The sequence below is a fragment of the Littorina saxatilis genome, linkage group LG3 (genome assembly GCF_037325665.1).
Source record: "Littorina saxatilis isolate snail1 linkage group LG3, US_GU_Lsax_2.0, whole genome shotgun sequence".
NCBI classification, from domain to species: Eukaryota; Metazoa; Mollusca; class Gastropoda; order Littorinimorpha; family Littorinidae; genus Littorina; species Littorina saxatilis.
Window position 1 is genome coordinate 35,276,523 of NC_090247.1, and position 23,963 is coordinate 35,300,485.

Consider the following 23,963-nt stretch of genomic DNA (forward strand, 5'->3'; position numbering starts at 1 on the left):
CATGCATTCCAGCGTGTTGATACACAGTTACTACAATTCTGAGTGACCTGCTGCAGCACAGCTGGTCTTGGCTAAAAAAAAGACTTGGTCAACATATGTGGGGTAGAAAGTGTTAAGTAAGTACATGTCTGCACACACACACACACACACACACAAGCAAGCATGCAATTATGTTATTATCCACACATACACACTCAAAATCATACATGGATGTTTGTTTGTGTGTGTGTGTGTGTGTGTGGATAATAAACTTTGCCAAAACAGTGCAACAAATTTCGCACCTAAATAAAAGCATGACTTCCCGTCTCATTTAAATTTAAACTTTCTGTTCCGGTTAAGGCCGTTCACGTGACTATCTACGTGACACCTTTTTGATTAAAGATTTTTTCTACCCAGATCACGTGATCGCCGCTCAAATAAGTTTACCCCCAAAATCGCCCTGACAAAAAACGGAAGGGACCAATTAAAAATTGACAAAAAATCACAATCAGCAAAACTTTGCCATTTTTACATACACAGAAGAAAGTCCAATCAATTATTTTCCGGCGGGGATGTAGCTCAGTCGGTAGCGCGCTGGATTTGTATCCAGTTGGCCGCTGTCAGCGTGAGTTCGTCCCAACATTTGGCGAGAGATTTATTTCTCAGAGTCAACTTTGTGTGCAGACTCTCCTCGGTGTCCGAACACCCCCGTGTGTACACGCAAGCACAAGACCAAGTGCGCACGAAAAAGATCCTGTAATCCATGTCAGAGTTCGGTGGGTTATAGAAACACGAAAATACCCAGCATTCTTCCTCCGAAAGCGGCGTATGGCTGCCTAAATGGCGGGGTAAAAACGGTCATACACGTAAAAGCCGTGGGAGTTTCAGCCCATGAACGAACAAACAATTATCTTCCCAGAACATGTTATTTTGTTGAGCTAACGTGCGTATTTCGATGTATGCTATTCCTACTGATGCAGGTGTCGATCGAATGAGCGGTCAAAAATGGGAGTTTAATTGTAATTGTGAGTCAATTTTGAGGGGTATCATTACAAAAAGCGCTGTATTTCAACTATGACTTTGTGGATTGCTTTGAATCTTTCAGAATATTTTGCCAACATACCAGAGGTACTTCCAATAAAATGTTGACTTGTTCCAGATATTCGTTCTGTTGTTATGCATGAGCAGGTGCTGTCCAAGACATTGGGAAGCCTCATGATGCATGATACATATATAGTAAATTAGTTGAGCAGTAAATCAAAAGATTTTAGATGCAGCAATCAATGTTTTAGAATATCAATGAGTTTAATTGTAAAACCCTTTTCACTTGTGGTCTCGTGAACTTGAACATTTTGGTAGGGAGAATCAAAAAACAAGCAGGGGCGGATCACTTCATTTTATGGGGGGGTTTCCAAAAGTATATTGTGAAGATATAGGTGTGAAGGCGCGAAGCGCCGAGCCGTCGGCGCGAAGCGCCTAGCTTGTTAGGGGGGTCCGGGGGGGGGGCCCCCCCCCGGAAAATTTTGAATAAAAGGATGCAAAATGGTGCAATCTGGTGCATTGTGAGGATGATCATTACCAGTTTCAGGCAGCAGATTTTGTCACTGATTAACCCTTAGGCTGGTTGTCGCGACATATGTCGCGCTACTTTACGTATACTGTCACCTGGTTGTCACGACATATGTCGCGCTACTGGCTCAGTCTGTTTGGTCGGTTCCGATTACCTCCCATGGATTGGATGCGAAAACCTATATGACCGTTTTTCTTTATTTTTCTCTCTGTTAATTCACCAGTGGCTATGTAACATGTGTTACAGAATTGCACCAGTGAATGGGTTAATACCCCCAAATTTGAAACTCAATGTAAAATAAAGAAATGCATACCTCATTCTATAGTAAGCACCCCCCCAAAAAACTTCTTTTTTTTGTGGCTGGGGGGGGGGGGGGGTTCCAGAACACACACACCCCCCCCCCCCCCCCACCTCGTCCGCCCCTGACAAGAATGGTAGGTAAATTGGAACGTTTATTAGGCTATTTACAAAACATAAACGTCACATTTGCTAGGAAGCTTACGTCGACCCAAAGGCCTTTGAAGTAGACAGACAGACAAACACTTATGAAACAGATAATGCACTTATTTACGTTATTTCGTTATTGATCATTAATTACCTCACTGGCATTTTGCAAGCGGCGAGCCATATGGTCTTGAGATTCATAAGTGTTTGTCTGTCTGTCTACTTCAAAGTCTTTGACAAAGACCTATGCCTATGGCCGTATGGGTCGACGAACTAGTAAATATGACGTTTCGTTTTGCCAATTTGCCCACCATTCTAGTTTTTTTGATGTCATATTACTCCTGACGTCACAGAGTGATGACATTTCTTGTGAAGTCGGTCGAATGACTGAACAAGACTTCCGGGATTCAACAGCGGATTTCAACTAGACATCCCTTCAAAAACAGTTTTATTGTAAACTTACTGTTCAACGAGCAGCCGTCAATGTGTAAAATTTGAAGCCTATATAGCGAGATCAGCACGATGGCCTGATTAAAAGTGGAGCTGCAGACAGATACTCGACCGTGAAGCAACTTACGGATGGCCATGAGATTTGTTTTTGGTCTTTCAGTTCTGGTTCTTCTGCAAGAACCAAAATCAACATGTGCCCAATTAGAATGTACTGGTTCTTCAAGTGTACCTATTATCATTCCCCGAACCCTATCAGTGCGTGAAACTGAAGATGCGGGGAAGAGATTGTTTTCCTTTCATCTAACTATGCAAAGCACATGGACGATCAAACTTATATCAAACACTTCATCAGCTAGCTTGAGAACGTTTTTTCTCGCTGCTTTACGATTTGAAGGGACCCCAACACCCAACCAGTGTTCAGGACAGAACCAGATGTGTAACGTTACCCTGGGAAAAGTTATGGACTTGGAGTATTTGCGAGACCAGTTCGGCTTCACAGGCTTAACCGTGAAATACGAGTTAGTTTGTTCGGGTGGTAGGCGAGACCCCTTCGACCTGCTATTGAGCGCCGTTGGCGAATTCGAACCAGGTTTCAACACTTCTCCACTGCGTATTAACGTGACAGAGAACACAAAAGTGGGCACGGCAGTGATATCACTGTACGACTACGCCTCAGACAAGGACGTTGGAGAATTCATCCGCAGCTTCGACCTGGTGACTAATACCTCGTTGTTCTCCATGGAAGGTCGATATGGAAACATCAGCGTAAAGAGTCCCCTGGACTTTGAAAGTCTGTCAGCTGAAGGTAAACAGGTCGTTCAGTTGACGGTGAGAATGGGGGACAGCAGGAACAGACGTAGCAATGACACTCTGATCATTACTATCACAGATGCGGACGATCTTCCACCCGTCTTCTCCCTCAAATGTCCCGACAATGAAGCGCCACCATGTGAGGCCAATTACACGGCATCAGTCAGCCCCAGCTGTGTAGGGACAGTGTACAACATCGAGCCACACGACATTGCTGCCAGGGACGGTGACACTCTAGCATATGGTATAGAATACAGCCTGAAGTCTGGGCCCAACCAGCCTCCTTTCGAACAATACTTAACGATGGAAAATAGCACGGGAAAACTCACGATTACGAAAGCCCTCGGCGGCGCCTACGGGTCTACTGCAAAACTCGTGCTGACCGTCCAGGCAACGGAGGTCTCTCCAGCCCACAGAAGCTCCACAGCTGGCCTCGTGGTGTGTGTACAGCCGGAGGAGGAGGGCGCGGCGACGTCCAACAACATGACGTTAATATGGATCTTGTTCGGCAGCCTTATTGGTTTGGTACTCCTTTTGCTGGCGTGTCTCGTGCTTTACGCGCGCCTTTACAAGAAGAAGAAAGGGAAGCCTTCAGACGAGAAAGCAGAGTTAAACTTAGACGATCGCACCAACGCACGGAAGGATTTTGAGGGCATCGCAGCACAAAGAGAGAAGGACGTTTTCCTTGGACTCTCGGGGCAGATGCCAGACAGTAAGACTCAAGCACAAAGAGAGAAGGACGTTTTCCTTGGACTCTCGGGGCAGATGCCAGACAGTAAGACTCAAGATTGGGGGGTGGAGGACACGTCAGACACAGCCACGCAGTCCACTGCGTCAGACTCGCAGTCCTCTGCCGCGTCGGAAATGCAGTCCTCTGCGTCAACTGATTTACCGTCTGACACCTCCACCGTTCTTTGACAAAAGACAGCTGAATGTTTTAAATTCAGGGTTCTGTGACGAAAGGCATCTGAAGGATTTACAGGGTAGTCCAAAAAAAAGCGCCCTATTTTCCTTTTGATCTCATTTTTGACTGCAAAGAGAGATTTAAAAAATGTCTTCACCAAACAATAGCAGAATGATGGCAAATTATGTCTTGCACATTTTGGTAGAAATTGGTCTGTCCTTAGCGCGAACCACAGTAAACTATGCTCTCCGCGCTTTACATATCAGCTATGAATAAAACCATACTGTATTTAAACACCAAATACACATACATTCTAACAAAATAACATAACAATTAAGTAGAAGTGCAATGCCAAGGCACTGCATACCCCCAGCGAAGGACAAATCCGCTCTCTCTCTCTCTCTCTCTCTCTCTCTCTCTCTCTCTCTCTCTCTCTCTCTCTCTCTCACACACACACACACACACACATTCAAACACATACACACACCCCAAGTCACACACCCCAAGTCACACACACACACACACTCATTCACACACAAACATAGGCCCTACACACAAACTCACGCACACGCACATACACATTCTCTCTCTCTCTCTCTCTCTCTCTCTCTCTCTCTCTCTCTCTCTCTCTTTCTCTCTCTCTTACACAGACACAGAAACACACACGCACGAATGCATGCACGCACACATACATACATACATAACCACATTCTCTCTCTCTCTCTCTCTCTCTCTCTCTCTCTCTCTCTCTCTCTCTCTCTCTCTCTCTCTCTCTCTCTCTCTCTCTCTCTCTCTCTCTCTCTTTGCAACTGCACAATTTATTTCTAAGGCACTAAACATGCGCATTTTGAAAGAAAGTAGATGAGTCAAGCTGAAATGATGTATAATGTCATTTTTACGAACGCAAATGTTAGACTGGATGGTCTTCTCATTTAAATCGGGTTGCGTGTACATGTATACGCGTGGATTTACACGTGTGCGGGTGTAGTCTATATAAGCGTACATGTGTGAGTGTGTGTGTGTGTGTGTAATTGTTCGTCTGCAGCCATTGTTGTTTTTCAGGCAGGAAAACTGAAAAAAAAAATACTGAAAACAAAATTCGAAGGCGCATAGCGCCAAGTTTCGCAGGCGCATAGCGCCAAGTTTCGCAGACGCGAAGCGCCAAGACTTCTAGGGGGGTCCGGGGGCATGGTCCCCCGGAAAATGTTTTTTTCAAGGGTGCAATCTGGGGCTATCTGAGCCTTAAAATTGGATTCAAACATGGCCCCAAAACTATTTTACTATAACTATGACTAGGAAAAAAAAAAATTTAAAAAAAAATTTAACAAATTTAAAAAAAAAAAAAAGGAAAAATACGGAAAATAAAAAAAAATACGGTTTATTTTTTTCAAAAATACGGAAAATACGGAGAATTTTCATGCCTGGTTTTTGTATAGATATGTATTTAGACATGTTCCCCTACTAGTCACGGGTAACGCCGACTAGTGGTTTATTGGTTTTAAATATTTGTGGTCTGCAGATTGATTGGTTTTATGAGTGTGTGTTAACTGTTGGATCAAAAGTGTCAAAGCGTCAAGCGTCTCTCTTTCTCTCTCTATCTCAAACACACACACACACACACACACACACACACACACACACGCCCCAAGTCACACACGCACACACACACTCACCCATACGCACATATAGACAGACGGACATACACACCTTTACAAGCAAACACACACACACAAAAACTTACGCACACGCACATACACACACACTCTCTTTCTCTCTCTCTCTTTCTCTCTCTCTCTTACAAAAAAAAACACACACACACACATTTACATACGCATGCACGCACGCGCGGCGCGCGCACACACACACACACACACACACACACACACACACACACAGTGACTCACACAAATCTCATACACACAAAAGACACACTCATACGCACATAGACAGACGGACACACACACACCTTTACAAACAAACACACATAGCCTACACACTCATACACACACAAACATACACACAAACTCATGCACACACACACATACACACACAAACTCTCTCTCTCCTCTCTCTCTCTCTCTTTCTTACAAACAGACACACACACATACACCCACACGCATGCACGCACGCACACACACAGGCTCTCACACACTCACACACACACACCGTCACACACAGTGACTCACACAGATCTCATACATACAAAACACACTCATACGCACATAGACAGACGAACACACACACCTTTACAAACAAACACACATACACACACAAACATGACCGGCGCGGTTGGCCTAGTGGTAAGGCGTCCGCCCCGTGATCGGGAGGTCGTGGGTTCGAACCCCGGCCGGGTCATACCTAAGACTTTAAAATTGGCAATCTAGTGGCTGCTCCGCCTGGCGTCTGGCATTATGGGGTTAGTGCTAGGACTGGTTGGTCCGGTGTCAGAATAATGTGACTGGGCGAGACATGAAGCCTGTGCTGCGACTTCTGTCTTGTGTGTGGCGCACGTTATATGTCAAAGCAGCACCGCCATGATATGGCCCTTCGTGGTCGGCTGGGCGTTAAGCAAGCAAACAAACAAACAAACACACAAACATACACACAAACTCATGCACACACACATACACACACACTCTCTCTTTCTTACACACACACACACACACACACACACGCACACACACACACCCGCACACACACACACACACACACACGAGTACAGACTCATGCACGCACACACACACACAAACACACACACATACACACACACTCACACACACACACACACACACACAAACAGTAACACTAACACATGTGCACAAAATGAACACACACACACACACACACACCGCGCGAGAGAGAAAGACTACAAGGAGGCATGACGTCATGATGCATTAATTGACATCAAAGACTTTCGACCGTGACGTAATCTTCTTACGCGAGCTTTATCCATAGACTTGGAAACTACGGAATTTCTACCCGTCCAATGCGGCCTTGGGTGGCGTTTGCTTCAAAAATGGGGGCGCCTATTGCACCCACCGTATTTTAGTTAGTATGATCCCAATTTTTGGTGAACTTCCATCTCCAACTGTTGCCCCTGATCGGGCACATAGTCCAGGCATCTTAGCCACTTTAGTGAAGGGAACGTTGAAGTGACAATGACTATGTTTAAAATGTCCCTTATCAGAAAGTTCAACCTCAGTCCTTTGATGTTTATTAAACACATTTTCATATAAAGTTGGCGCTTCATACGGAAAAATGGCTTTGAAATTGACCCAAATCCTTCTTTGGGCTCTGTAAATGTCGTTTGGGGGTATGGTTGTAAAATGGTATCTACTGGTCACCCCAATGTATAAACTGAAAACTCTTTCTGCACCAGAACACGCAGAAAGGATTGTATCTGCCTGATGTCTGATGCTTTTCAAAATCCCCAACCACTAACACCTTCAAAACGGACTTTAACTGACACTGTTGTTTTTCCCTATATAATCCTTACTATTTTTCCGAGACGTCGTCGTGTTGTGTATTTAGCTTGCCACAACCTCATACATGGTCCTAAAAGTTAAAGTTGAAGAAAATACTAAAGATAAATGAAAAAGCTGACGCAGTGTCATTCGCACCGTGAATCCCCCCATGGGAACATACTAAAGTCTGGTTCCAAATAGGCTCAATTTCCTTCTATTTCTTTGTATTTCTGCCTCGTAGGGGTAGGGGTGTTCAAACCAAAGGCACCTTTAAACCAAAATTCAAATCACACATCTTACAATACTAAGACACTCAGCAGTAAAAGGGTGTCTGCTGGTAAAAAATTCCAAACAATCCTAAAAGTACTTCACTACTAAAAGTGCTTTTAAAAAGAGCCGTTATTTTTCCCTCTATATTCAGTATTGTGTTTTCTGCGAACATGTAGTCTATTTAGATGGTTGTCGTGTGCACTTGAGTTGCTAAAGCGTTTTCAGTTGGGCATATGTCGAAAAGCAAAGAATTAGCCCTTTGAAAACCATCAGAACTGTCACACAAAAATAACATTTACCTATCTCACCAACTGACCAAACATAGGGCTTTTCCTTATGTATTATGTATTGTCGTGTTTTTTGTAGCATACTTGTGAAAACAGCCACCACTGTTGTAAATGATACTTTAAAGAGCATTATTTCATTTTTACAGTTGAAGGACAACCTGGACTGCCGTATATTACAGCTGTTTTACAATCAGCCAAAATTTTCTTAACAAACGTATGTTAAGAACAACTCCCATAGTGAAATTGAAGGAAAACAAATTGAAAATCCCCCTGCCATAGAGGAGCTAAAGAATCAACAATAAACGACTGCATGGATAGCTTGATGCACGAATGCATTGCGGACATGTTTGTCTCCAACCAAGAGAAAGTTCCAAAAAATCCCTTTTGTGCTTCTTATTATACAGTGACGTCAAAGACAGCCTTTTCTGCTGTTCATACATTCAGGGGTTATGGTTACACTAAACGACGTAGTTGTAGCCATACTGCCATCCAGATTTATTTTTTCCTTGCGAGCAGTCACAGGGTGTTTGTGCTGTCTGCCAACCGTTAGATGACCCCGCCCAAGTCTGTTAAGGGACCGTTTGACCGTTATAGAACGCGTCTTTTTGATTTTTTGGCACAGTTGGAAACGGTTGATTTTTATCCCTACCATTGTTTCCAAACATTATATAGGAATGTTTTGTGAACAACGGATAATAGCCGCTACTCGCATGTGTAGCAAAAGTGAGCGTACATACTCACCCTGGTCGTCCAGCCGTTGTCCGTTGCCCGTCTTTATCTGTCTGTACTGAACATTACCTTTGGATATTTCTCCAACGCTATGAAGTGAAGAAACACCAAATGTTGCAAAATGTTGTATGACCCCAAGAGCTCAAAAAAGATACTTGAGAACCTTGACCTTACCTTAAGGTCAAGGTCACAGGGAGAAGGAATGTGGTCTAAAAACTGCAAAATTTCACATTGTGCCAGTTTTCTGGAAAACAAATTAAAAACAGCGGGCTTAGTTTTGTATGGTATACAAGAAAAAGAAAGCCTTATCTTCTGATACCATTTTGGTTGACCTCGCTTCAATGTCAAGGTCAGAGGAGCCCTTCAAAGTTGAATTGTAGACATATTTTGATGTGAGCTTGCCCCTTTAACTTTACTATGGACGATATCTCTTACAAACTTAAACACTGAGTGGGCCTTTGTTAGAATTTCATAGTGATCCACATCTGGCCACATGTCGTCAGTGTCAAGGTCACATTGACCCCTATCAAAAATGTGACCAAGACGGGTAAAGAAATCACTATTTAAAAGTGACCATGTGTCTTGATAAAAAGTGTTAAAAAGCACCATTATCCTTTGTATAATTATGTTGAATTACTGGTCTTATGTTCAGTGACCTTGGCCCTTGACTTTGGGTCAAGGTCATATGTATTTTCGTAAGAGAAATGTGTAAAACAATTTGTATCGAATGATATGCTATTGACAGTTTCAATTGTTTGACCTTGAATTTCGAGGTCACATAAAGGTGAAAGTCATGTAAAGGATACAGTTAGCATGTTTCAATGTATATTTTATGAACCAGCTGTAAGACAAGTCCTACGGGCCTAACGCTTTCTTGCATTGAAATGCCTTTTCTCTTTTGCCTTCTTCTAGAGGATCCAGCTCTGTATACTTGGTTTTACTAAGTGCCTGTCTATAACAGCGAAGGGTGAATGTCGTAAACCAACTCACTGCGCACAACTTGCTTCAAGGTCAAGGTCACAGGGGACATAAAATAATGTTGTTCAAAAACAGTAAATTTTCACATTTTCACAATTTTCTCCCACGTTATTGAGAATGACGACCTTAGCTACAAGTGTTATTTAGGTCAAAGCAAGCCCTATCTATTGATACCAGTTTGGTTGACCTTGCTTCAAGGTCAAGGTCACAGGGGACCTTCAAAGTTGGATTGTATACATGTTTTGAAGTGACCTTGACCCTGAACTATGAAAAAAATCTTTCAAACTTCATAATTGTGTGGGGCACATGTTATATACTGATATTGAGCAACATTTAGTCACATATCATCAAGGTCAAGGTCACTTTGCCCCTTATGAAATGTGACTGAAACGGGCAATTGAATCACTAAAAGTGACAATGTCTCTTTGTAGAAAGTGCCAATAAGTATGTTTATGCTTCCTATGTCTTGAATTGATAGCCTTGTGATGTGTGACCTTTGATGATCTTGACCTTGGCCAAAGGTCATGTGTAATTTGGTAGGAAAAATCTGTAAACCAGTTTTAATAGTGTACAATGTCCTTGCCAGCTTCAGTTGTTAGACCTTCACCTTCAAGGTCACCTGAAGGTCAAGGTCACTTTAAGACAAAGGTCAAGCATGAGAGTCGCATGGGCTTTGCTTTGTTAAGATTTTTTACCAAGAGACATGGATTTCTTTACCCGGCTTGGTCACATTTTTCATAGGGGTCAATGTGACCTTGACCCTAACGATATGTGACCAGATGTGGCTCACTATGAAATTCTAACAAACGCCCCACTCAGTGTTTAAGTTTGTAAGAGATATCGTCCATAGTAAAGTTAAAGGGGCAAGCTCACATCAAAATATGTCTACAATTCAACTTTGAAGGGCTCCTGTGACCTTGACATTGAAGCGAGGTCAACCAAAATGGTATCAGAAGATAAGGCTTTCTTTTTCTTGTATACCATACAAAACTAAGCCCGCTGTTTTTAATTTGTTTTCCAGAAAACTGGCACAATGTGAAATTTTGCAGTTTTTAGACCACATTCCTTCTCCCTGTGACCTTGACCTTAAGGTAAGGTCAAGGTTCTCAAGTATCTTTTTTGAGCTCTTGGGGTCATACAACATTTTGCAACATTTGGTGTTTCTTCACTTCATAGCGTTGGAGAAATATCCAAAGGTAATGTTCAGTACAGACAGATAAAGACGGGCAACGGACAACGGCTGGACGACCAGGGTGAGTATGTACGCTCACTTTTGCTACACATGCGAGTAGCGGCTATTATCCGTTGTTCACAAAACATTCCTATATAATGTTTGGAAACAATGGTAGGGATAAAAATCAACCGTTTCCAACTGTGCCAAAAAATCAAAAAGACGCGTTCTATAACGGTCAAACGGTCCCTTAACAGACTTGGGCGGGGTCATCTAACGGTTGGCAGACAGCACAAACACCCTGTGACTGCTCGCAAGGAAAAAATAAATCTGGATGGCAGTATGGCTACAACTACGTCGTTTAGTGTAACCATAACCCCTGAATGTATGAACAGCAGAAAAGGCTGTCTTTGACGTCACTGTATAATAAGAAGCACAAAAGGGATTTTTTGGAACTTTCTCTTGGTTGGAGACAAACATGTCCGCAATGCATTCGTGCATCAAGCTATCCATGCAGTCGTTTATTGTTGATTCTTTAGCTCCTCTATGGCAGGGGGATTTTCAATTTGTTTTCCTTCAATTTCACTATGGGAGTTGTTCTTAACATACGTTTGTTAAGAAAATTTTGGCTGATTGTAAAACAGCTGTAATATACGGCAGTCCAGGTTGTCCTTCAACTGTAAAAATGAAATAATGCTCTTTAAAGTATCATTTACAACAGTGGTGGCTGTTTTCACAAGTATGCTACAAAAAACACGACAATACATAATACATAAGGAAAAGCCCTATGTTTGGTCAGTTGGTGAGATAGGTAAATGTTATTTTTGTGTGACAGTTCTGATGGTTTTCAAAGGGCTAATTCTTTGCTTTTCGACATATGCCCAACTGAAAACGCTTTAGCAACTCAAGTGCACACGACAACCATCTAAATAGACTACATGTTCGCAGAAAACACAATACTGAATATAGAGGGGAAAATAACGGCTCTTTTTAAAAGCACTTTTAGTAGTGAAGTACTTTTAGGATTGTTTGGAATTTTTTACCAGCAGACACCCTTTTACTGCTGAGTGTCTTAGTATTGTAAGATGTGTGATTTGAATTTTGGTTTAAAGGTGCCTTTGGTTTGAACACCCCTACCCCTACGAGGCAGAAATACAAAGAAATAGAAGGAAATTGAGCCTACTTGGAACCAGACTTTAGTATGTTCCCATGGGGGGATTCACGGTGCGAATGACACTGCGTCAGCTTTTTCATTTATCTTTAGTATTTTCTTCAACTTTAACTTTTAGGACCATGTATGAGGTTGTGGCAAGCTAAATACACAACACGACGACGTCTCGGAAAAATAGTAAGGATTATATAGGGAAAAACAACAGTGTCAGTTAAAGTCCGTTTTGAAGGTGTTAGTGGTTGGGGATTTTGAAAAGCATCAGACATCAGGCAGATACAATCCTTTCTGCGTGTTCTGGTGCAGAAAGAGTTTTCAGTTTATACATTGGGGTGACCAGTAGATACCATTTTACAACCATACCCCCAAACGACATTTACAGAGCCCAAAGAAGGATTTGGGTCAATTTCAAAGCCATTTTTCCGTATGAAGCGCCAACTTTATATGAAAATGTGTTTAATAAACATCAAAGGACTGAGGTTGAACTTTCTGATAAGGGACATTTTAAACCTAGTCATTGTCACTTCAACGTTGTTCTCTAATATGCCTGGACTAACAACGAATCCTTCTTTATCATAATTATATTCGTTTTAATGAAACAGATCCTGTGATTGGTCAGAATGCCCCAACTCTTAAAAAATTACCGGTCATTAAAATTTAATCAACTCGTGGTCATTGTTTTTCAGACCGGTAACTTCATTTCAACATTGCACTATATAATGGACGTTCTATGTGACAGGAGAGTTTGCTGATTTTGTGTTAAACATTTAGGAGAGATCGTCTGCTAGAATCAGAGATAGGTCGCTTCAGATTGCAGCTTCTGGAAATTTGCAAGGTTTGTTGCCTGTTTAAGAACTGGATTTTACACGTAATGTATGTCATGTACAGTAAGCAACAACAAAAACACACACAAAGCAAATGGCATCGTCTGTCGACTAGTCACAGAAACAAACCTGGCGAGGTATGCGTGTACTTTATACACGTCAGCCATTGTTGTTACAGTTTTGAGTCAACGTTGTATTCTTCCGCAACAGGGTCCAATCGTCTGGGTTTCAAATGTTCTAAAAATAAATTCTAGTATTGATTATTTTTTAGCCCTCTTTATTCTTACTTCGAATAATCCACGTGTGATTTTTGGGTGTAATCAAAGTAGTTCGTTCTAATTTCTCACTTGTCTAAAAATAATCAACTAGATTTAATCCACTCCTCGGTTGCATTGCAGGAGTTGTATAATTGTCGATAATCACTCGCTAAAAAAGCCAATAACCACCTGCTGGCGAGGCGCATTGATACAACCTCAACTAGTCTCGGTTAGCTTTGAGGGTCGTTTAAAGGCTGTTCTTAACCAGACGAACCATTGGTTCGCCGAACTAAGGTTCGCGAACCATGGTTTGTGTCTTAACTGGGTGAACTTGTTCGGCAAACTCAAGGACTAGTTCGTCCAGTTAAGACACGAAACCTGGATCGCCGACAAACGAGGGGAGCTCACTCCGAGTCGACAATAAAAGCAAGTAAGTTATTCCCCTTCCAAAAATGGCTGCCTCCAAGACGAAATCACCGATTGAGTGGTAACTCCGTGCTGGTTGTCGATTTGGGTCTCTCCTTCCGACTTGATCATGGTGCACGAAGCCTGGTAATCTTGAACTTTAGTGTGTTAAATTCATAGCTCAGAATCGAGTGGCATACTTTACTTATTTTAGATCCAAGTACCTGTAATCAAGCCCAAGATGCAAGAACATTTATCATGAAATTAATTGACGGATTAAGCTCCAAACCTAAGCATAATTAATTAATTTGGTTGTTTGATCGGCGAAAATGGCGTAGGTTGTCAACCAAGGGACTTCAATTACACGACAAAGTTGCCTCCCCTGTCCGCTGACACGGATAATTCCTTCTTTGACGCATGTAAACAAAATGCATTCGTACCAGAGTACGCTATGATTCGTACAGTTCATCGGAGTTCATTCCGTGACTTTAAAGGGATCTAAAAGACTTGTTATGATTACAAGTGCAGGTTCTCCAAATTTGGAGGCTTGAATGCCTCTGAATTATGAGCTATGAATTTAACACATTAAAGTTCAAGATTACCCGAAGCCTTCCATGTCATTTACCCTCCTGGGTTAAAGGTTATAAATTGATTCGAGAAAATAACATGACTGGTATGGACTGATCATTGTGTCTACCGTGGAGCCATCGGGGTTCTATGGGAAATTCTACACAAAAAAACTTGCCTGTGAAAAGGGAAAGACGGTGACCAAAAATAAATGATGATAGCGATATTTCTAATTGTGGATCAGCAGAGTCGAGAAGCATACATGATGTTTACCAAAGTGTGTGTGCGTGTCTGTCTGTCCACGTGTGTGTTTGAGCTCTTTTCGGTACAGAATATGAGTTTGGGGATTGAGTGAAGAGGGAGACCTAAAAAAAAAACTACTCGGTATTTTGGTTCTTTTTATCACAATTCAGTCTGTTTTAATTTTCAAGTTATATCAGAAATTTTCTATTTGCACTGATACACTGGAATCCCTTGTGGATGTATTGCTTTAAGGGTCTACAAATAGTACTACTGAACCAAAATCATCCTGTTTCTTTACGTTTTGAGCAATTCAATTGTCTTGTTTTTTTGTTTTTTAAAAATGATTCCTCTTCATTCTTCTCAAAAAAAAGCTTTCATTGCGATAAGGCCAAAAAAAATAAATTGTCTGTTTAGGGTAACATGACCAAAAAAACTAGGGTCGGTAGGTAGGTAAAGTGGGTTTTTTTTTTTTTTTTTTTTTTTTGTAAATGCTATGTTGGCTGAACATTCACTTCTTATATTTGATGAATACATGTTTCAAAACTAACGTATAAATAAAACAGAGAGAAAGAGAGAGAAAGAAACGCCAAATGTCTCTTTTTAGCATTTTTACCTCTTTTTTTTTTTTTTTTTTTTTGAAATCAAAAAAAAGTTTTTGGGTCGGCGCCAAATCGATAGGGTCGGTCGGGTTACCCTAAACAGACAATTTTTTTTTTTTGGCCTAAACAAAACATTACTGGATAGACATTTTCTTGGAGAACGTCTGTATTAGCAAGCATTTAAAGTAGGAGGACGATATGGAACGTACGATAAAAGGATGTGCTTTAGCTTTCTGTCTCATCATTTATAAATGTTGCCCTTCAATCACACACACACACATACACACACTTTTGATCCAGCTCCAACCATATTTCATAAGGCTTTATTCAGGGTTGTCTCTTGTTCTTAAACATCCGATTTCTAAGCACACGTCTGTGCTGAGAATATGAACATGAACCGATATGAACATCAATGTCAGCCGCCTTTTTATTATGAAATAATGTTCATTTGTGTTCCAAACACTTCCGAAGAATACTTGTTGGTGTGTCTTCAGTCGCCCTGACATCATCACAACTCGACCCTGTCCTGCAAAAATACAAATATATATACAGGGTGACACCCAAACATTTGTTCTGCGCGAAGTTAGAATCCGGTTTCATTCTAGAATGGACCGGGTCCAGGTTAGAATTCTAACCCTGCGCAAGTACAGGGGTGCCATTCTAGAATGAAACCCTTGTTGCTGGTCCATTCTAGAATCGGCCGTGCGCAAGGTTGGAATTTGGGTCCAAGTTGGAATAGTCATTTCAGTTAGACTATCACACAGCCAAAGCCACAAATGTGGATTTTCTGTTTGTTTTTGTTTTTTGTGTGTTTGGTTGGGTTTTTTTTCCGGGTTTTTTACACTTTACTCAAAGACATCGTGAATTGGGATTGTGATGTTCTGAAAGTGATTACGATTTTGAGAGACACTCAGCACTGATCGCTACGAACGGAAATTTCCGGAATGACAGTGTTTTGCCGATCTCGCTTGTAACTTTTAATCTTATTCATATACATGAAGTTGGTCTTCTGAATTGTGAAGATAAAGTCTTTAGCTTTGTATCGATATATAATATGACTATATAGTTTGAGCGAGGGAAAGGCTTTTTTTTTTAAAATTTTTTTTAAACTAGCTTTAACGTTCTATCAGGCATGCGCCTCTTAAGAACGGTGCTGCTTTGACCACAAGACTCGCAGCCATAGCAAACCCCTCGTTATGAGCGCCGACCACAACGAAAGCAATTGGCTGCGGTGGGCCCCACAAAAATCGGCAAAGGCGAGGCTAGTTTCTGTAGAAAATCGTCTCTGTTTTCTCCAAAATGACATATCATCCCATAACTGGCGTTTGTATTTCGACATAAAGTCTTGTGGCATCTAATCATCGATTTCATTCTTTCATTTGATTCATTTGTGAACGCTGAGCTTCGAGTATTTATGCTTTTCAGGGAAAATTTTTGAAAATTCTGACTTTCCACAGTTATTACGGAAAATCAAGCTTGTCAATCAAGATGCTGTGAATTGGAATGTCATTACTAATCATTAGTTGACCTCTGGCTCAAGTGGTGTCATCTTGCTACACGGTTGAATTGCAATTCGTCAATCTCTGCCGTCACTGGGCACTGAGAACGTCAGGAGCCTGTATTTGTTTCAAGGGCAATTAGAGGTTATTTGAAAGTATGACATGGTATAATGTTGTGATTTTGGAGAGAAAAATTAATTGACTGTCATTGCAATGAGGCTTGGTCAGAAATAAAGGGTATTCACTGATTTTAAGCTACAATTCAGTTGCTTGGAAATGACAGACCTCCAATCCATTTGTAAATCAAGTGAACTCTCTTGAATGATTGGTACTTCCTCTACAAATAAATGTGCACCAGGATATAATTCTTGGAACTTTGTTCTTTTGTGTAGTAGTAATGCAGGGTTGTAGGAGTTTGAAACGTGGGCATATCACAGTTTGGAAGGTAGGGATTCTGATAGATTAAATACAAACTGTCAAACTTTTAGGCATGGAATTCCCCTTTGAGAGTATTTGTTGTGGTAGTACTACTACTATGAATTGCTTTCAATGTTTTCCCATAATATTATAAAACCAGACAAAAGTTGTTGTTGATTTCTGTTTTTGTTAATGTCAACTTTTTTTTAAACCTGTGACAACAGCTCTATAACTCACTCTGTCCTTCTGTTGGTCTGTCTGTCGGTTAGTCGGTCTGACCGTCTGTCTCTCTGTCTGTCAAAAAAATTGTCAAAAAACCGGACATTTCCAAGAGGGAGACAGCGCTGACATTGCAAGCGGCCGCAACCGGCTCTCATCACAAAAACAACTGCCCTGCAAACATTACCGCCCTGGTAGTCCCCCTTGCTATGGTCTGCCTTTGTTTATTGCGTACTCAGGAGTGTCAACTTTCTTGACATGACATGACATCGCAAGATCGCCAAAGGATTTTTTTCAGGGGTAGATAAATCAGCCCCATTTTATCAAAGGGAAGGTGCAGGTGGAGATAATTCAAGGGAAGACAACTCTGTCTTACCTACAAACATTACGGCCCCCTTTATTCAAGGGTTTCATTCTAGAATGGCACCCCTGTACTTGCGCAGGGTTAGAATTCCAACCTGGACCCGGTCCATTCTAGAATGAAACCGGATTCTAACTTCGCGCAGAACACATTCAACCCAAACAAATGCTTATTTCTTTAACATCTGTTGACCGAATTAGTTATCTTTCTTTTTTTCTTTCTTTTTTTTTTTGGTCCCTGTCCTGTCCTGTCTTGTCTTGTCATCCCTCTATTGGCCTACTGGCAACCTTTTCCTAACTTGTCTTGTCTTGCCATGTCTTGTCTTGTATTGTATACATTTAGCATACATTTGGGTAAAGGTTTGCGAACAGGTAAGGGGTGTAAGAGAGAGACAGAGACAGAGACAGAGAGAGAGATGGTGGTGGTCTATGTTACATTACACAGGTCAACACAGTTGCAAGTTCATAGGTTAAAGGCTGCCCTTTTCGTAGCGTTCATTAATTAATTCCTATTGTTTACATGTGCCAATAATGTTATAAAACTGTACCTAAGGGGATATAATAACGATTGGCTGTAGCTTTCAAAAACAGAAAAAAATTATTTCAGTATTGCAAAGTGGTGTTGATAGTGTCGAATGTAAACAGAACAGTCTCAAAGTGAAAGTGGATGTTTTCCGGAAATTGCGAAGTTAACAAGAATACAGAAAAGCGCGCTTTCCTGCTTAGCACAATCCGCTACCGCGCTAATCTGGCGTGTCAATATCACTACGTTTTGCACGTGGAAGGTGAGCGATTTCCTTCACGCGGGGATTGACGAAGCTGTACTGTCTGTGTTGACGGTCTAAAAATAGCCCAAGCCCTGGAGAACTGTTTCTAAAGATAGCAATAAACTTTATAAAGAATTGATTATTTCTTGTAATTGGTAAGGACTTCAAACCTAAAACTTTGCAGGAAGCTTAATTTATACATCCCACAACGATGGGAAAAGCCCTGGAAGTAAGTAAACTAATTAAATAGGACTTTGTCAGCCTTTAAATGAGGGGTTATTGTGTATAGTGAGGAAATAATTTTCTGATGTATTTTTAATTCATTATTGGTGTTTTATGCAAAACGTACGGTCAATATTGAAAGTTTAAAAAAGGTACTGCCCTCACATTAATACGAAGGCGGGATCACAGCTGGATAAGACAAGGTACGGCAATTTCGACCCGGAGGTCTCTTTCAGGGCACACAGAGGATGAGACAACACAGGAGAAAAAAAAAACCCACAGATAATAGCACACGGAAGGAACGATTACAGCAGTTATAATTAAATTACTTTGTGGGTCAGGGTTTTTTAGGAGTACAGGGGAAACCCCTTTTAAGACCTTAAAAAATGTGAGAAAATCAAGTCTTAAAATGGAAGGGGTCTAAAAATGGGGGTAATTTACAGGTTATGAACAGAACATCTTCTTCTTCTTCAGCGTTCCAGAAATTCTGGTGACGTGTGAGCTCGTTTGCCCATTTGGGTTCCCCACACTATACTCTGAGAGCATAGTCAGCTTCACTCCGCTTTCGTTGAGTAGGCATACTGGGTATTTTCGTGTTTCCATAACCCACCGAACTCCGACATGGTTTACAGGATCTTTTCCGTGCGCACTTGGTCTTGTGCTTGCGTGTACACACGAAGGGGATTAAGTCACTAAGCAGGTCTGCACATACGTTGACCTGGGAGATCGGAAAAATCTCCACTCTTAACCCACCAGGCGGCAGCGACCGGGATTCGAACTCACGACCTTCCGATTAGGAGGCTGACGTCTTACCACTGCGCGCCACTTCACCCGTCACAGAACATCTAAAGAAGCAAGATCTTAAAAAGGAGGAAGTCTGAAATGAATGGGTCTGAAAGGGGGGTTCCACTGTGGAAAAGTACCTGTCAGTTTACCTGTATGTATTAGGACCGGGTGGCCGAGTGGTAACGCACTTGCGCTCGGAAGCGAGAGGTTGCGAGTTCGACCCTGGGTCAGGGCGTTAGCAATTTTCTCCCCCCTTTCCTAACCTAGGTGGTGGGTTCAAGTGCTAGTCTTTCGGATGAGACGAAAAACCGAGGTCCCTTCCGTGTACACTACATTGGGGTGTGCACGTTAAAGATCCCACGATTGACAAAAGGGTCTTTCCTGGCAAAATTGTATAGGCATAGATAAAAATGTCCACCAAAATACCCGTGTGACTTGGAATAATAGGCCGTGAAAAGTAGGATATGCGCCGAAATGGCTGCGATCTGCTGGCCGATGTGAATGCGTGATGTATTGTGTAAAAAAATTCCATCTCACACGGCATAAATAAATCCCTGCGCCTTGAATATGTGCGCGATATAAATTGCATAAAAATATAAAAAAATAAAAAAATAAAAATCCCTGCGCTTAGAACTGTACCCACGGAATACGCGCAATATAAGCCTCATATTGATTGATTGAATAAGACCACCCCTGACATGCGGCACATACCAACTATCTACAAGTGCTTTGTGTGAACAGTAAAAAAAATTGTTTTCCTTTTTGCGAATTCATTTCATTAAACACAACAACAACAAAATTCATCAAATTCCAGCTGAGCAGAACGGCTTTCACAATTATCACTGGGCCTTTAAAGGCATGTTCCTCACCATATTACCCAGCATATCAGACACCACATGTTTGACTAGGTTTTTACATGGGAACAACAAGACTATACAGGATGGTAAAAAAACCTCCCTATTTTCTTTTTAATCACATTTTTGACTGCGAAAAAAAAAGAGATCAAAAAGGAAATATGGCGCTTTTTTTTAGACACCCCTTTTTACGTCCAGCTTCTTTTGGTGGAGATTCAAGTTACAGACACATGTGAAATTCATTAAGCAAAAAGGTTCCCACTATGCACTGCCACAGAACACAACCAGGTTATTAATGTGCGGTACAGTGTATAATTATGTTTAAGTAAAAGGATGCCCTTCTTTTGTTTAATTGGAGCATCTATGATGTCTGACATTTTGGTTCTAACGGTAAGGAACGTATGTTTAGGCTCTAATAAGGACAGTTTGTCTTGTCAAAAGCCTCATGCATATTCCTTCCTCCCCATGCAAGACTTTCTTTTATTTGAATATCTGCCTTTATAGTACAAAAATCAAATAAAAAGGCCGCACTCTGCGCATAGCGACAAAAATCGCAATTTTACCAAGAAAACCTCACACTCTTTATGTGGAGAAAGACCCTGACTGTTGCAGTATGTTATGCATTTGAAAACATCTGAAATTGTGTACTTGAATTCTACAGTTTGATCAGTTCTGTGTGTTTAAAAAGTTACCTTGATCATTCTGACATGCTCTTGCTCAAATCACATCCCAGACAATATTGTAGACTCCATTGATAGACGCTGTGGTGCATGGGAGAACTGCATTCTGAGGAAACGAAAAAAATATACACTGAGGAAGAACAGTCACAACAACATTTGCAGCAGCAACAGGCTATATAATTTTATTCAAAGAACACTTAAATAAGGTAAAATGAAAATCAGTGTTGTGTCAGTAAATTTGATTTGGGGGAGATGGAAGGATTGGGGTGGGGGTTTAGAGGCGGGGATAGAAGGATAGCTGGGAACCGGGGAAGGTGGGGTGGCTAACACAGTTTGATCATGTAATGACTGGTACAATGTTTAATATATCTAAAAAGGCAGCAACTCTGTAATGCATTATGTGAACCAACTTCTCCATAAACTAAATAAAGATCAGTAAAAGTTACCTCTTTCATTCTGGAATCTTTTTGGTCCCATCACAGCTCAGACGCAGACTCAATGGACAGATACTGTAATGATGAAAATAACACCAGCAATTTAAGGGAGAACAAGAATTATGCAGAGAGGAAAAACAGTAATGAGTAAGAACAACAGCAGCAGCAGCAGCAGACTCAATACTCTTACTCTACATAACACTCTCACTGAATGACTGATTCAGTAACTAAATCCCAGTGAAGTGTAAGTGATCAAAATTACTTATGTAAAAACAGAGAAATAGAGAGAGAGAGAGAGAGAGAGAGAGAGAGAGAGAGAGAGAGACAGAGACAGAGACAGAGAGAGAGACAGACAGACACAGACAGACAGACAGACAGGCAGAGACAATGCGAATGTGTGTGTGTGTGTGTGTGTGTGTGTGTGTGTGTGTACATGGGAAATGCAGTGCCATTGAAAACAAACACTTGCTTCATTTAAATATCAACAGTTATACAACATAAGAGGCACTAGAAAAGTTGTACATGAAAATAAATGTTGCTCTTGCTGATGGAAAAAGAGCAGGGGGAGAGGGTCGATGTTGCTTGCACTTGCAGATAATTATGCACTAACATCCAGCTGTTTTTCTGGGTGTACTGTAACCCTGTAATGTTTAAGCAGAAATGTTTGTGGATCACGTTATGCTTCTGCTTTTAGATCAGTTTGAGTATTTGCAATATTACCTGGATCATTGCGGCATCCTCTTGATCACATCACATTTGAGACTTTGACCTAGATATAGACTCCATGGGCAGACGCTGAAGTTATTACAAGGGCATTCTGAAAAATGACAATACAAAATTTATGCAGAGATGTAGAACTTTACATTACACTTACAGAAGCAACAACCAGAGAGCTGATTTATACAGGTAGAGAGAGAGAGAGAAAGAGAAGAAGAAGTAAAAGAAAAAAGAGAGCATAGAAAGAGAGAGGGGGTGGGGGATGGGGCAAAGGGAGTGTGTAATGTGACGTGAGGAAGGGGAAGAGCAATGGAAAATGAAACTCTCAGTACTTTTAATTTATATTAACAGTTATGGAACTATTTGAGCACTCCCCATAACCACAAACAAGGTACAGACGGCAACATATGTTGCACGGAAGGGTGGGGGTAGTTGGACTGGAGAGTGTTGTTATGGGTTTAGGGTGGAGCTGGGGCGGAGTGTGTATGTAACTTGATAATAATAAGCATGATCAGTTAGTGCTAACAACTATCTTGATCTTCACAGACATAAATTGCACAATGATTTCACCACCATGTACCTTTATTTTTGCCCTTGAGTTAGGTGGAAGACAATGTTGAGTGGTGAACGCAATTAAGTTGTATTGATCACTGGGTCATCCTGCGGTCCGGGCCATTGATCTGCACATTGCACCAGCACAAACAAACACAATGTTATGATCTCAATCAGCCTGCATGGTCAATCATGAATCTAAGAACACAAACACTGTCCAGATCTAATTCAGTAATTGAAAACGAGATCATCATTACTTGGGAAATTCAATGAAAATCTAGCAGTCAACGAAGCAGATAGATCTGTCCTTGCGATTGTTGTTGCAAGCAGATAAATGTGTGAACTTCCTTATCTCAACGTTATCATTCAACATATTGATATTTTGCCTGATGGATGTTGTGCCGATGAGATAAACAAACAATCAAAATCAAAGTCATAAACTTTTGAAGAAAAAAATTAAACAAATTGAGCAGAAAGAATCTAGCTTACTGCTGTGCTGATTTCGACAAAATCAATGCGTTTACATGCCGAAGTCATTCCTGCTTTTATTCATATCATACTAGATGATCCTAATGCACAACAATACGAAAACGAGCTCAGCGAAATGAGTAACACTGCCTCACCTGCACTAACACAATGCTGCAGAAGCGAAGGTCGTCTACGACTGGAAATTTCGAAGTCAAACAGCGGCGTTTTTTCACTCTCAGCGGTTGTCTTGCTCGGAAAAGTGAAAAGCTTAACTTGAAATCGAACGGAAGTCACCATTCTACCTTTTCGTTCAAGCGTTGTTTTTATAAAATCTCAGAAAATGTAATTTTGACTTGGGTGATTTCGTCCGCCATTGAGATTCAGTTTTTCAATAATTTGTCTTCCTCCTTGGCAGAAGAGTCAAAGGTTCGGCCCGATCTTCAAGGTTCCCAAGACATGACTTGCAAACCCCGAACCTAGTTCGCCGAACCTCCCAAACCTAGTTCGAAAACTCAGGTTCGTCTGGTTAAGAACCAAGACAAGTTCGCCGAACCAGTCTTGAGGTTCGCCGAACCCCACGAACCTAGTTCGCGAACCAAAGGTTCGTCTGGTTAAGAACAGCCTTTAGAATTGCCCCCCGCGGGTTAGGGGTAAGAATTTACCCGATGCTCCCCAGCATGTCGTAAGAGGCGACTAACGGATTCTGTTTCTCCTTTTACCCTTGTTAAGTGTTTCTTGTATAGAATATAGTCAATTTTTGTAAAGATTTTAGTCAAGCAGTATGTAAGAAATGTTACGTCCTTTGTACTGGAAACTTGCATTCTCCCAGTAAGGTAATATATTGTACTATGTTGCAAGCCCCTGGAGCA

At 41.3% G+C, this 23,963-nt stretch overlaps 1 long non-coding RNA gene across 1 annotated transcript; it reads right to left on the minus strand.

Moving 5' to 3' along the window:
* Positions 1 to 15,428: 15,428 nt before the first annotated feature.
* LOC138962249 (uncharacterized) lies at positions 15,429 to 23,724 on the minus strand. Its single transcript, XR_011454453.1, has 6 exons — positions 23,250 to 23,724; positions 22,655 to 22,754; positions 22,078 to 22,174; positions 21,370 to 21,432; positions 20,936 to 21,029; positions 15,429 to 15,645 (listed from the first exon to the last, which is right to left on the minus strand). It is a non-coding gene; the product is annotated as an uncharacterized lncRNA (long non-coding RNA).
* Positions 23,725 to 23,963: the final 239 nt, after the last annotated feature.